The sequence below is a fragment of the Lissotriton helveticus genome, chromosome 5_1 (genome assembly GCF_964261635.1).
Source record: "Lissotriton helveticus chromosome 5_1, aLisHel1.1, whole genome shotgun sequence".
Taxonomy (NCBI): domain Eukaryota; kingdom Metazoa; phylum Chordata; class Amphibia; order Caudata; family Salamandridae; genus Lissotriton; species Lissotriton helveticus.
Window position 1 is genome coordinate 1,407,213,233 of NC_136065.1, and position 15,433 is coordinate 1,407,228,665.

The following is a 15,433-nucleotide window of genomic DNA, read 5'->3' on the forward strand; positions in this document are numbered from 1 at the left end:
ACTACACTCCCCCGGACAGAGGGGAGGAATGCCTTCAGTGCTAGGAATCGCCCGCAACTCCAAAAGGTTGATATGGAGCCGGGCCTCCGCCGGAGACCAGAGGCCTCTGATCTCTGCCTCTCCCATGTGGCCTCCCCAGCCCTGGAGGGACGCGTCCGTCACAACTACGTGCTCCGGTTGGGGAAGGAAGAGTGATCTGCCGCTGACCCAATCGCGGTTCGTGAGCCACCACTGCAGCTGTCTCGCAGTGCCCTCCGAGATCAGGACGTGGTCGGACAGATTGCCCTGATGCTGGGCCCACTGAAACTTCAGGTCCCACTACAGAGCCCGCATCCGCCACCTGGCGTGATGCACCAGTAGGATGCAGGAGGCCATCAGCCCCAGAAGCCGCAGCGTCAACCTGACCGAGACACGGGATAAAGGCTGAAAGAGTGGAATCAGAGCCTGAATATCCCGGACCTGCTGTTCGGGAGGATAAACCAGAAACTGCGCTGAGTCCAGAACCGCTCCAATGAAGAGGAGCTTCTGAGAGGGGCACAAGTGTGACTTCGGCACATTGAGGGAGAGCCCCAGCTGGTGCAGGAGGTCTGCCGTTGTCTGGAGGTGGCTGACGACTGTTTGGGGCGAGCCCGCCTTCAACAACCAGTCATCGAGGTAGGGTAAGACTGAAACCCCTAACCTGCGCAGATGAGCTGCGACCACCGCCATCACCTTTGATAACACCCTTGGGGCGCTGGTAAGGCCGCAGGGGAGCACGGTAAACTGAAAGTGCTCGTGGCCAACCGTGAACCGCAGGTAGCGCCGCTGGGCCGGCAGGACGAGGATGTGGAAATTAGCGTCCTGCAAGTCCAACGCTACCATCCAGTCTCCTGGGTCCAGGGCAGCTAAGACCTGAGCCAGTGTCAGCATTTTGAACTTCTTCCGGAGGAAGCCGTTGACGTTCCTTAGGTCCAAGATAGGGCGTAGGCCCCCTTTGCCCTTCTTGGGTACCAGAAAGTAGTGGGAGTAGCAACCACACCCTACTTCTGGCCCAGGAACGCACTCGCTGGCCCCCTTGGTCAAGAGGGCCGTAACTTCTTCCTGCAGAAGCCGCAAATGATCCCCTGATACGCAGTGGTTCTGCGGTGGCATGGCTGGAGGAGTCTCCTCTAAGGGGAGGGAGTAGCCCCTTCGGACGATTTGCAGCACCCACCTGTCCGACGTGACAGTGCGCCAGTGGAGGAGGTGATGGCGAACCCTGCCCCCCACTGGCGTCACATGGGCCTGAAAGCACGGAGTAGGAGGGTTTTGAGGTGGATGCTGCGGGGTAAGGTGTGGACTGACCTCGCCGTTGTCCCCGACCGCCGCGGTTTCCACGGCCGCCACCACGTTGGGGATTACCTTGCGGAGCGTGGCTGGCAGCACATGTGGGTACACCCCTTCCGTGGCCACGAAAGGAGTGAAAGGCAGCCGATTGCTGGCGCGGGGCCGAGAGGCCCAAGGACTTGGCCGTAGCCCTGGAGTCCTTAAAGCGCTCAAGCGCATGGTCTGCCTTGTCGCCAAAAAGGCGACGGACATCAAACGGCATGTCCATGAGTGTGTTCTGGACGTCTGCCGAGAAGTTGGTGGATCTCAACCAGGTGTGGCGACGAATCGCCACCGTCGTTGCCATCGCTCTGCCCAGAGAGTCAGTGGTATCCAGTCCACACCGGATAGAATAACGTGCCGCATCTCGGCCTTCCACAAGGGCTTGGCCGAGTTTAGCCCGTACCTCCAACGGGCATTCTGGCAGCATGTCCGCAACCGTATCCCACAGAGAGTGGGTGTAGCGGCCCAAGAGGCATGCGGTGTTGGAAGACCGCAGTCCCAGACTCTGGGAGGAGAATACCTTTTTGCCGTATTGCTCATACCTCTTGGATTCCCTGTCAGGCGGAATCGACGGGAATGCGGTCTGGGAATTGGAGGTCTGGATCACCAGGCTCTCAGGGGTGGGGTGGGTGGACAGGAAACATGGGTCGCCCGGAGGCGGGCGGTGGCATCTGGCCACGTTCCTATCTACAGGTGAAACTGTAGCGGGCCTGGACCAAGTGCCCAAAAGAACGTCAGTTAAGGCCTCGTTAAACGGCAGCAGAGGCTCGGCCGAGCTTGACTGCAGTTTAAGGACCTCATTGAGGAGGTTAGTCCTCACGGCTGCGACGGGGAGCTCAAGGCCCAAGGCATTGGCCGCCCTCGTCAACACCACACTGTAGGTTGCCCCCTCCTCCGTAGCCACGGTAGGAGGTGAGACAAAGCCAGTGTCTGGCGAAGTGTCCAGACCGCTGGCATCCCCAAGTCCACCTGTCCAGTCCTCCTGGGACTGACATTCACTTGTCAGAGGGTCCTCAGACCCCTCCCAATTCTCCTCATCACCCATCTCCTGGTACTCAGGGTTATCAAATGATGGGGCCGGCTCATGGAAAGTGAACTCTCCGAACGGCGCCGAAAGTGGTGCCGCTCCGGTGCCGGAACTGGGTCGAGTGAGGCATCGGGGACGGCGCCGCCCGAGGACGGCACCGGGGGTGACACCTGAGGGACCGGCGCCGGGGAAGTCGTCAAGACCACCGGCGACGATCCCGATCCAGAGGGAGCCTGCGGCGCCGGGCCGGAAGGCGCCGGCGGCGTGGGGGCCGAAGCCCCCGACCCGCTAGAACCCCCAGACGGGTCCGCTGGGTCCGAAGGTGCCGCGGAGCCCGTCGGAGGAGTGAGGGACCTCATGGCCATGAGGAACCGCTCGATCTCCTCCAGCGTCGCGCGCAGCCCAGGGACCGGAGGGTATAGGGCCAGACGCGACGCATGCGACTCCGACGGAGCCGCGTGGGCGGGGCCACCTGAACCCCCGGCTGCGTTGCGCGAGCGTCGGGGGGAGTCAGAAGAGCGATGACGTCTCTTAGACTTCTTGTGCTTACCCGACGACTTCGACCCAGAGGAGTGATGTCGACTCCCGGAGCTCCGATGGCTCCTCTCCCGCGACCGGTCCCTCGAACTCCGTCCGGACCGGGACCGTTCCTGGCGCGGGGCCGACTGCCGGAGTTCGAGCCGCTTGCGGGACCGCTCCTGCCTAGCCTTCGAAGTCAGGGCCCGGCAGTCGGAACAGGTCTTGTCGTTGTGGTCGATGCTGAGACAGTGGAGACACCGACGGTGAGTGTCGGTGACCGACATCAGTCGGTCGCAATCCTGACAGGGCTTAAAACCTGGCATCCCTACCGGCACCGTTCGGAGAATGATCAAAAGAGATCAAAAAGTTTAGTCAAAAAAGACTAAGGTACCACTTTTTCCGGATCTGCGCTGCTGGCGAGGAAAAAAGAAGAACTGACGTCAGCACGCGGAGGCAGCGTCTAAGTACTCCGACAATGTCATCACGGCGCCGTCGACGGACGCGGAGCCGCAGACGACGCCTACCGACGCGCAAGGGTACTGCTACGCAAAAAAATTCCGGATCCAGTCTGACGCCTGGGGATATTCTAAGATAAGGAATCTATCACTAACGTGTCTCTTTCAGATATAATTTGCATGAACCTACTTTAAATAGCGATAGCTTTTCAGTAACCCCTTACCGATGTCGGATATCACAAAGTTTTTAGCAATAAAAAGGACCTGATCACGATTTGTCATCACTCCCCAAAAATGTTAAGGGTCATTCAACATTCAAATTCATCGTCCTGAAGATGATCTAACAGAGGATTACACCATATAGACCAAAACGAATAGTTTTCTTACCTGTCGGTGTAGTTTTGCAGCTTGAAGATCTTTCTGGATTCACTATGCTGTGCATTATTCCGCGGTCTTGTGGTTGGGTCCGGATTCGTAGTCTTTTCTTTGTTTTTTTTTGTTTTTTCGTAGCCCAGGTGGGCGTCGGCGTCACACCCCCTTGGGTGTATTTCCGGTGACGTCGGCATGCTTCTTGCGGAAGCTCCCACTCTTGGGCGCCATCTTCGGGTTCTTTTTTTCTGTGTTTCTTTTGTTTCCGAAGTAATGGCAATGTTCTTTTTAGTTGATATTTTACTGCTTTGTACTTTTAAAGTCCTTTCTTTTTTGTTAACCACCTCTTCTCTCTCCAGCCTCATCTTTCTGGCGGAGGTGGGTGGGTTCGCTAGTGAATCCAGAAAGATCTTCAAGCTGCAAAACTACACAGACAGGTAAGAAAACTATTCGTTTTGCAGCATGAATCTTTCTGGATTCACTATGCTGTGCATAGATTTTGTAGCGGTTTCTCATCTCTGTGGCGGCTGGGTGGAAGATGAGCGTTGGGTGTTGAATATGTGCTGTAGCACCTTCTGTCCAACTTGAGCTTCCTTGTTCATTTGTATATCCACACAGTAGTGCTTCGTGAACATGTGCACCGAAGCCCATGTTGCCGCCAGGCATATGTCCTCTATGGGTGTGTTAGCCAGGAAGGCTATTGTAGCGCCCTTCTTCCTAGTGGAGTGGGCACGTGTCCCCTCTGCCAGCTCTTGTCCTGCACGCTTGTGGCAGAGTTGAATTGTCTGTGCGATCCATCGTGCAATGGTCTTTTTGGTTACTGCTTTCCCCATGAAGCTGTTTGCGAATGACACAAAGAACTGTTTTGTTTTCCTGTGTCCCTTTGTCCTTTCAATGTAGTGCATGACTGCCCTTCTGGCGTCCAGGGTGTGCAGAGCTCGCTCTGCGCTAGTTGTTGGTTCTTGGAAAAAACTCAGTATCTGTATAGACTGGTTCATGTGAAATTTGGATACCACCTTCGGCATGAAGTGTGGGTCAGTCCTCATCACAATTCTATCATTGTGTATTTGTATGTAGGGTTCTTGTAGCGTCAGCGCTTGAAGCTCGCTTACTCTGCGTAAGGACGTTATTGCAACCAGGAAGGCTGTTTTCATAGTTAGCATCTTTAGGGAGGCCTTGTGAAGTGGTTCAAAGGGCTCTTTCATTAGTTCCGTTAGGACTGTGTTCAAGTTCCATGCCGGTGGCGGCACCCGCTTGGGTGGTGCGATCCTTTTCGCTCCTTCCAGGAATCTCTTCACCACCTGTGATGTGAAGAAACTCCTGCACGTTTCTCCCCTTGTGTAGGCGACTATCGCTGCCAAGTGAACTCTTAAAGAGGATGAGCTAAGGTTCTTCTCCAGCAAGTGCGTCAGGTACCTTAGCACTGTGGAGTCCCTCTTCATTTTATTGTGAAGTCTTTCTTGCCTGCACCATATTGTGAATCTTTTCCATTTCGCAACGTAGCACTTCCGAGTGCTGGGCCTTCGTGCCTCCCGAAGGACCCTCAGGGTGCTTTCTGGCAGTCTCAAATGTGCGAACTCTATGTCCTCAGGAGCCACGCTACTAGGCTCATGCTCTCTGGCTCTGGATGTAGTACCTCTCCGTTCTGCATGGAGAGTAGGTCTCTCACTAATAAGACCATCACTAATAGTGAATGTGGTACATTCTCCATCAAACTATCTCCACACACCACCATTACTGGCCTTCTCATATATCGCCCCCCTGGCACTGCTACACTCTTCTGTAACCAACTCTTAGAAACAGCCACTCAGCTTGCCATTAGACACAACAACTTTATGATCTTAGGTGACCTAAATCTTCACCTTGAAGACCATAATGCTAAAGAAGCACAAATACTCAGGTCAGCACTACACGCACTGGGAATAAAATTACTATCTGCTAATCCAACGCATCAGCACGGGCACCTTCTTGACCCGATATTTGCTACTTGGGAAGGGATTGAGATGCTCCCCCCGGTCCCTATTATATGGTCTGACCACTACATCAATATTTTTTCCATCCCTACTATCATTACTAAGAATGCCCCCAATATACCTCTGTCGGCTAAACGCCGTAACTGGAAAAAGTACACTCCTGATCTTCTGATCACCGAATTAAATAAACACACCCCTCAAATCGGTCAGCCCTTACAAGACACATGGAACAACTATGAACGATGGCTAGAAAAGGCATTAGACAACATTGCCCCGTGGACCTCGAAACCCCCTGTTAGAAAATCCAAATCAGAACCGTGGTTCACAGAAAAATTAAAAATAGCAAAATCCCATTGCAAAACAACAGAACGCAGATGGAGAAAGAACTATTCTCCTGAGCTTAAGGAAATTTACAAGTCGGAACTTAAAGCATATCAGAAGATGGTAAGAGAGGAAAAAAGCGCATTTTACAAAATCAGAATAGAAGAGGCAACCAATCCCTCTAAGGAACTATTCCGTATCTATAAAGAGCTGACGGACACCTCGTGTTTCGATACGCAGGACATATACTCTAACGACATCTGCGAACAAATAGCCGACTTTTTCATTGATAAAGTCGAGAAAATCCATGCTACTTTTCCCAAATCCTCTATACCCGTTAATGAGGTTAGGACAAGGACCCCACCTATTCATAACCCCACCCTTACGCAATTCACTACCCCTGGAAATAAAGACTTGATTACCATCATTAACAGCATACATTCTGGTTCCCCCACTGATGTATGTCCTCTGGATAAAAGTAAAGACATCTTGGAAAGTCTTCTTATAGACCACATAAGAAATATGATAACTCTTTCTTTCAAAGAATGCTATGTTCCAGAGGATTGGAAAATCGCGCAAGTTATCCCTCTTAAAAAAAAAACAAACGTCCCCATCACTCAATTTCAGAACCTAAGACCCATCTCCCTCCTACCAACATGTGCCAAGATCATAGAAAAAATAGTCAATTCTCAACTCATGGCTTTTCTTGAAAAGGAAAATATACTTCACCCCACTCAATCGGGTTTCAGACCTGGATTTTCGACGGAATCAGCGGTACTGTATTCAACAGAATGTATCCGCAAGATGGCAGACGAGGGAGAAACAGCAGCGTTGGTCATGTTAGATCTGAGCGCAGCTTTCGATACTGTGCTGCATGCCACGCTGCTGTCCCGACTCTCAGATATTGGAGTGAAAGACCACGCTCTGGCATGGCTTAAATCCTTTCTTTCCAAGAGAGCATTCCAGCTGCACTGTCCACCCTTTAAATCATCCTCTCGCGACGTGAGCTATGGGGTTCCTCAGGGCTCAAGTTTGAGCCCTACTTTATTCAATATCTATATGGAGCCCCTGGCACGCGTCATAGAGAGTTTCGGGGTGGGCACGGTCAGCTATGCTGACGACACCCAGCTCATGTTCAAGCTCACCCCAGACAGCGAGAAATATGCCTCTAATTTCTCAGACTGCATGAGAGCCGTAGCCACCTGGATGGACAATAATTGCCTCCGCTTGAATGGAGATAAAACAGAGGTGCTGCTGATAGGGAACAATGCTTCCATATGGTCCCAGGCATGGCGGCCTACGGTTCTGGGCGATCCCCCTCACCCTGTGGAAAAAGTGAGAAACTTAGGGGTTATGATTGACGCAGATTTGTCAGGAAAATCTCAAGTCAATAAAATCACGGGCAAATGCTTCGGAACCCTAAAAACATTACGTAAGATCATTGACCTTATCCCCACGGAGGCCAGAAAAACCATAGTACACGCGCTCATTACTCCCCATTTAGACTATGGAAATGCTCTCCTACTAGGCCTTAACCAAAAACAGTTACATCAGCTACAATGTATACAGAATGCTGCCGCCCGCATGGTTTTAGGCCTTCCCAGAAGAACATCCTCCAAAGCAGCCCTTTCCAAACTTCACTGGCTCCCGGTTAGGGAACGAATCAGGTTCAAAAGCCTCTGCTTTGCCCATAAAATCGCCCACAATAAAGGTCCCAGCTATCTGAGAAACCTAATGTCAATTCATCGTCCGCTTAGAAACCTGAGATCTTCTGGATTGACACAATTCAAACTGCCCCGTATACACAGAACCAGAATGGGAGGAAGATCCTTTCGTTACCTTGGAGCTAAGCACTGGAATGCACTACCAGTTCATTTGCGAATGGAACCCTCGGAAACGCTTTTTAGAGCCAGACTAAAAACACACCTCTTCCCTCAATAAATTTCCCCTGCTCCTCCCTTTTTCTGCCTCGGACAGTTTCAGTTAGCAGTTAGCGCGGGGACGCACAGTTTGTGCAGCCATGCGCTTTAGAAATGTTTTATTATTATTATTATTATTATTTTTCCTCCTGCTGAATCTGTGGGGTGCACACTGTGTCATCTCCATGATCTGCGAGTACCATGTCTGCCTCGCCCACTGTGGTGCGACCAGTATCAGTGTCATGTTGCTCGCTCTGCACTTGCTCAGCACTCTGTGCATCAGTGGTATCGGGGGAAAGGCGTAAGCAAATGTCCTTGACCAATCTATCCATAGGGCATTCCCCAGTGACCCCTCCTCGGGCTGCCTGGATGCGAAGTTTTGGCATTTTGCATTCTGGCATGTGGCAAACAGGTCCACCGATGGTGTCCCCCATCTGTCGAACAGGTACCTTGTCTCCTGAGCATTGAGCCCCCACTCGTGGGATGCCGATGTCTGCCTGCTGAGCCAATCGGCTTGTATGTTGTCCTTCCCTGGTAGGTGTATGGCTAGCAGGTCTATCTTGAGAGGGATGGCCCATCTCCATATCTCCTGCGCCAGCGTTGAAAGCGGGGCTGACTGTGTGCCCCCCTGCTTGTTGATGTAGAACATCGCAGTGGTGTTGTCTGTTTGTATCAACACCTTGTGTTTGTACAGACTTGTTTGAAAGGCTTTCAGTGCAAGGAAGATTGTCTTCAGTTTTAGGTAATTGATGTGCTTTGCCGCATCTGTTGGCGTCCACAGTCCCCTCACCTTGAGCTCCTCCATGTGAGCGCCCCATCCCTTCAGGGATGCGTCTGTGGTGATGGTCACCGTTGGCGTTGGGGGCGTTAGAGGCTTTCCCCTTGTTATGTTCTCCATGGTCCACCATGCCATCTCCTTCTGCACTGCTTGCGTTACAACCACTGGATCCTCCCAACCGCCTGTAGCTTGTGACCATTGCTTCTGTAGCCATTCTTGAATGGGTCTCATGTGGAGTCGTACATTTGGTACCAGGTGGATGCATGATGCCATCATGCCCATGATCTTGCTCGCAGTCCTCACTGTCCGAGCTTGTCCCTTCCGGTAGAGGCGAGTTTCCTTCACCAGCGCCCTCGCCCTCTTCTCACTGGGAAATACCTTGCCCTGTAAGGTGTTGATCTGTGCTCCCAGGAAGATCTTGACTTGTTCCGGCTCCATTGATGATTTCTTCCAATGGATGGAGAACCCCAGGCTTATGAGCGTGCTCGTCACTGTATGTGCGTGCCGCTTCATTTCTGGTATGTGTTTGCTTTCACCCGCCAGTCGTCCAGGTAAGGGTATACGTGTATTCCTTGCCTTCGTAGGTGCGCTGCGAGGCACTTTGTGAAAACTCTTGGTGCTGATTTTAGTCCGAAGGCCAGTGTCGTGAACTGGTAGTGGCTTTCTCCAATGGTGAACCTGAGCATGTGTGTGCTTTCTGTTCATTGGGATGTGCAGGTAGGCGTCTTTGAGGTCTATTGTGACCATGAAGTCCCCGGTCTGCAATTGTGGGAGCACCTCTTGCAGGGAGGTCATTTTGAATTTTTGCGTTCTTATGAATTTGTTCAGGAACCGTAAGTCCAGAATGGGTCTCATTGTCTCGTCTACCTTTGGTACCAGGAAGTACGTTGAATATATTCCTGTGTTTCTTTCCTTGAAGGGTACCCGTTCTATGGCCTGCTTCCGCAGGAGTTCCTTTGCCTCCTCCTGAAGACACTGCAGCTGCTTGCTTGCTAGTGTTTTTCTGTTTGGTTTTCTGCTTGTTGGCCTCCCATCCAACTCTATGCAGTATCCGAATTGGATAATGTTGAGGATTCATTTGTCTGATGTGATTTCTCTCCACTCTCGGAGGTAAAATCTTAATCTTCCTCCCACTGGTGTCATGTGGTCGTAGGTGTCTAGTTTGTCTTGACCCCTCTGTACGTGCTGCCCCCTGGGATCTTTTTTGTGGGCGGGCACACCGTTTTTTGAAGTCACTTAAGAGGCGGGCTGCTGTCCCCCTCTTCTGTTCTGTCCACGTCCATTTCCTCTCCCTCGAAAGGACTGGCCTCTTTGTTGGTACTGCCAGGACTGCTTCTGCTGCCCTTGTTGAGCCTGTGAGTCTGCCTGGTGCGCTTGTTGGAAAGCCTGGTGTGATGTACCTGGCTGGTTTCCACCTCTCCCGCCGGGCCTCCGTGACGGGGTGCCCCTTTTCTTGCCTCTGAACTGCAATGCTCCCATGGATCTTGCGGTTTCGTTATCTTTCTTTAGTTGACTGAGCTTTTCATCAACTGTTGTTCCGAAAAGCGTGTCGCCGTTGAACGGTGTGTTCAGGATGCTGTGTTGCACCTCCGGTTTGAACCCTGAGATCCTTAGCCAGGCGTGTCTCCTTTCCGTGACACCCATCATCATGAGCCTGCTGGCGGTGTCTGCCCCATCTAGGGCCGTCTTAAGGCAAGAATTTGCCGCGTTCTTCCCTTCTTCAACCAGTTTTTCGGCCTTCTGCCTGGCATCCTGGGGCAGGTCTTTCACCAACTGCCCCAGCTCCTCATGATCTGGTACATGTGCCTGTTTATCAGGGCGTTGGAATTAGTCATGCGCCAGTGGGTCACGGCATTCCGTTCGATTCTTCTGCCCACCAGATCCATCCTCTTGCTCTCCTTATCCGGTGGTGGACCCGAGGTAGTGGGTACGTTAGCCCTCTTCCTTGCTGTGGCCGTGATAATGGAGTCTGCGGAGACCGCGCCCTGAATGTAGGCTGGGTCCTTTGAGGAATGTTTGTACTTTTCCTCTGTTCTGGGAGTTACTGCCTTGCATGTTGCGGGATCCCTGAATGCTTCCTTCCCCTGGGCCAAGACGCGTCGAGCATTGAAAGGTACTGGCTCATTGTTTGTGTTGGGAGCAATGTCTCTAGAAGGAAGTCTGCTTTCTGCTTCTCTTCGTCGAGCTTGAGCTTGAATGCTGATGCGGCAGATTTTATCACCGAGTTGTAGGCCCCGATGTCGTCCGGCGGCGAGGGCCTCGAGGGGTATGTGCGGACCGCCTCCTCCGGGCTGTCGGTGTCGACATCTATGTAATCTACCTCCTGCAGGTCAGAGGGTGCCGACTCTGCGTCCGTCCTGCTGTCCTCTTCCTCCCCATAGTTGTAACTATTGTAGGGATTCTCGTACCCTTCTTGGTCGTCGACCACCTCGACGTCCTGGTCTTGTTCCTCGACGACCTCGTCGATCTCGTCTTCCTCCTCGACTACCTCCACCACCGGTGGCTTGGTCTTGTAAGGGATCGTGAAGGCTTTCATCTTAGCGTCGAAATCTTTCTTCCGCTGCATGATGTTCTCCATTTCGGCCTCGAGGCGCCTTCTCTTCGTCTCCATCTCGGCAGCGTGTTCCGCGCCGGATGGATCAGCCGTTCTTTTCGGCGCTTGGATCGGTGCCGAGCTTTTTGGTGTCGAAGTTTTCGACGTCGAACCGGGTTTTGGCTCTCTGGTCGTCGTCGTTAGTTTAGGGTCTTTCTCCCTCGGCGTCGATCGATCCTTTTCGGGGACGATTTTCGACGTTTTCTGCTGATCAGCAGCTCTCGGCGCCGGGGACTCCTTCTCGGAGGATTCACTGGGCCTGTGAGTAGTCGCGGACGCCGCCTTCTTTGGCGTCGGCGCTTTCGGGGTCTTGCCCTTGATTTTTCGAAACTCAGTCTCTCGGGTTCTTGGGGGCCGAAGAGTCTCCTACCTTATCAGAAGTCTTCGTGTAATCGGTCTCTACGACCGTGTAGCTGTCGTCTTCGGCGGCAGCGTTTGTCTTCTTCCTCGGAGGACATCCCCAGTTCGTAGAGGGACGGAGTCGGGGCCTTCCCTTGCAGGGTGGCATGCGCTACCCTCTGTCTCTCCCTCACACGAAGGGTCTTCGGTGCGAAGGCGGAGCAGGCGTTGCAGTCTCCGCTTTCGTTGTCCACCGGTAGGCAAAGGTTGCAAACCGGGTGCTGGTCCTTCTGCGCGTACTTGTGGTGGCAGTTACAGCAGAACTTGAACGGCGTGCTGTCCATCATCGAGCGTCCAGGGGCTCCCTGGTCGCGTGTTAGTCAACGGTCGTCGAGGATCTCAATGAAAAACGCCTTCTCCTTGCTGATTGTTCGTCGATGAAGTCCCCTGGAGTCTTCAGATGACTTCTCCTTGTGTTTTCTGTCTTTTCCTTTCTTCTTTCTCCAAAAATGTCTGGAGCCCAAACGGGAACGATCCAGACCCGACCGCGGAAAAAAAGAATCTGAAGATGGCGCCCAAGAGTGGCAGCTTCCGCAGGAAGCATGCCGACGTCACCGTAAATACACCTAAGGGGGTGTGACACCGACGCCCACCTGGGCTACGAAAAAAAAAAAAGAAAAGACTACGAATCCGGACCCAACCACAAGACCGCGGAATAATGCACAGCATAGTGAATCCAGAAAGATTCACGCTGCAAAACGTCGACAACTACTTCTAATTCCTCTGTGATCTACCTTTCTTAAGGAATTGTTTTCTGTCTTGATCAGTTTCATTTTCCTTCTACACATTGTTTGCAATAGATGCCCAAAGTAGTGAACATACGGTGTTTGTAACAAATAATTTGTAAACCTCAGTTACTGTGTGCTGTTTTATATCTATATTTGTAATAGTTTTTGTACCCAGTAAAACATCTTTTTTCATTATAAATTTTGTATTTTGAAAAATGTACACCCGTTTGAAGAGTATTTGTAGCAGACTTATTCTGATATAAATTAGCAAATTACATTTTTGAATAATCGAATGTAAGTTACTAGACCGCTTGCGACCATTGTTTTGCATATTGAACTGAGTGCATTAAAAGAAATTCATTGTAGGCACAATTACCTGTTAATATATACACTACCCAAGCCTCCAAGAATTTATTGGGTTTCCCACTTTTCCTTGTTCCATCCACTCATGATCACCGTCAGACCCGTGCCCTCACCACGTGTACAACAGAGCAGACGCAGCCATCACCCCATAACTACGGAAAGTCATCAACATCTCCTTCGAAACAGCGACATTCCCGGAAAGCTGGAAGTACGCCGAACGCCCTCCTCAAGAAGCACAAGGCAGACCCCCAGGACTTCAAGAATTTCTGACCCACCTCCTTACTCCCGTTCGCGGCATAGGTCATCGAGAAAATCGTCAACACACAACTGACCCGCCACCTCGAAGACAATGACATCCTGGACCCCTCCCAGTCTGGTTTCAGACGAAACCACAGCACCGAGACCGCCCTCCTCGCCGCCACAGGCGACATCAGACGCCAACTGGACAACGGCGAAACATCAGCCCTCATCCTCCTGGACCGGTCAGCCGCCTTCGACACGGTCTGCCATCGCACTCTAAGAACACACCTCCTCAAAGCCGGAATACAAGGAAAGGCCCTAAATGGACCACATCCATCCTCTCCGGCAGAACCCAGCGAGTCTGCCTCCCTCCCTTCCGATCTGAAGCCACCAACATCATCTGCGGCGTACCCAGGGCTAATCTCTCAAACTAACGCTCTTCAATATCTACATGGCCCCCCTCGCACAAGTGGCCCGCCAACACGACCTCAACATCTTCTCCAACGCCGACGACACCCAGCTCATCCTTTCCCTAACCAAGTACCTGCGCACCGCCAAAACCAACCTTGACAAGGGAATGAAAGCAGTCGCCGAATGGATGAGTAGCAGCCGTCTGAAACTGAACTCGGACAAGCCGGAGGTCCTCATCCTCGGACCCACCCCCTCCGCCTGGGACGACTCATGGTGGCCAACCTCCCTGGGAACCCCGCCAACACCGACAGACCACGCACGTAATCTGGGCTTCATCCTCGACTCCTCCCTCATGTCAAAACAGGTCAACGCAATCTCCTCCTCCTGCTACAACACCCTCCGCATGCTCCGCAGGATCTACAAGTGGATCCCGACAGAAACAGGAAAAACAGTGACACAGGCCCTCGTCAGCAGCAGGCTAAACTACGGCAACGCACTCTACACAGGTATCCCCGCCAAACACCAACGACGCCTCCAATGCATCCAAAATGCCTCCGCCCGCCTGATCCTCAACGTACCCCGCCGCAGCCACATCCCCCCACCTGAGAGACCTTCACTGGCTCCCTGTAGAAGAGGATCACATTCAAGCTGCGCACACAAAGCACTCCACACACAGGACCTGCCTACCTGAACAACAGACTCCGCTTCTACGCCTCCACCCGACAGCTCCGCTCCACAAGCCTCGCCGTCGCCCCCCTGCATCCAACGAAAGACATCCGGCAGCAGAGCCTTCTCCTACCTCGCCGCCAAGACCTGGAACACCAACCTACGACAGACCCAAGAGCTACTCACCTTCAGAAGACTCATAAAGACCTGGCTCTTTGACCAGTAGCAGCCCCCCCCCCCCCCCCGCCCAGCCCCCCTCCTCAGCGCCTTGAAACCCTAGCGGGTATGTAGTGGGCTTATAAATACTTTGATTGATTGATTGTTGCCTTTGATATGAGAAGCCAGCTTCCCTAGACCTGGGAGAGGGCAACCCCTGCGCTGAATCCCATTTGGTAACAGGACGGGTGGGACATTAGCTATGCAAGTAGGAGTGTTACACCACCAGGCTAGTCACACACCTAGGGTGGGCTGCCTGATTTGTTCCACGAAATAAGAATTCCACCATCTTGCTTATGGTGGATTTGGAAACTCTGGGACAGGGTTATGCCCACTACCCACAGGAAGTGGTCATATAGGGCAGTGGTTTGCTAACTTTTGACTTCGGAGGACCACCACTTAATCATTACTGGAACCAGGGAACACCCCTCTAAACTTTTATTGGAATCCATGGACAAAGCTGAAGGCAACAAATGGGGACAAGCTGTGGACTTGGCGCCCTGCCTGCTCCTGTCCTAACAGGTCCACTATTTCCAATAGATTCTCTAGTCTAATGCATCATCATAGGGACGATCTAGCAATATGGGCAAGTAAATGTCAGCCATTTGATGGACGATAACTACAGAACAAGAGCTGGCCAATATTCTTAATATTAAGGCTACCAGACTATGGGTCAAGTGTTTGGTACTCTTTTTGACTTTTACCCCCCTTCCCCTCAATTAAACTATGTAGATTGTATAAAACTGCCAACCAATGCTCACGTTAAGCCGAGGGGGAAGACCAAATACATTTGTTATCTGTTTTAGTCTTAATGAATTCTGGGCCTTGATATCAAAGAAATTAACATATACAACTTTTAAATGCATTAACTGCCATCAGGTTGATGACTGCAAAAAAATGGAAATCAGAGATCCTCCCGCATATTAAGAATGGTGGAGGGAATCTATACAAGCATATGAACATAAGTTCCAGATAGCTAGAATGTGAGAATCACTTACCAAATTTCAGTAAACTTTTGCAGAAAATAAGTGAATATTTAATAGAATGAATTTCTGAAACGAAAATTAATTTTGTGGTTGAACCCCTGCAATCCCCGATTAGTCTAATTT

The 15,433-nt window shown here is 51.8% G+C and overlaps 1 protein-coding gene across 3 annotated transcripts in view; it reads right to left on the minus strand.

The window, feature by feature from the left end:
• Window positions 1-15,433, minus strand: part of TRIM33 (tripartite motif containing 33) — a 505,710-nt gene that overhangs the window by 87,338 nt on the left and 402,939 nt on the right. The gene's annotated exons all lie outside the window — the stretch shown is intronic.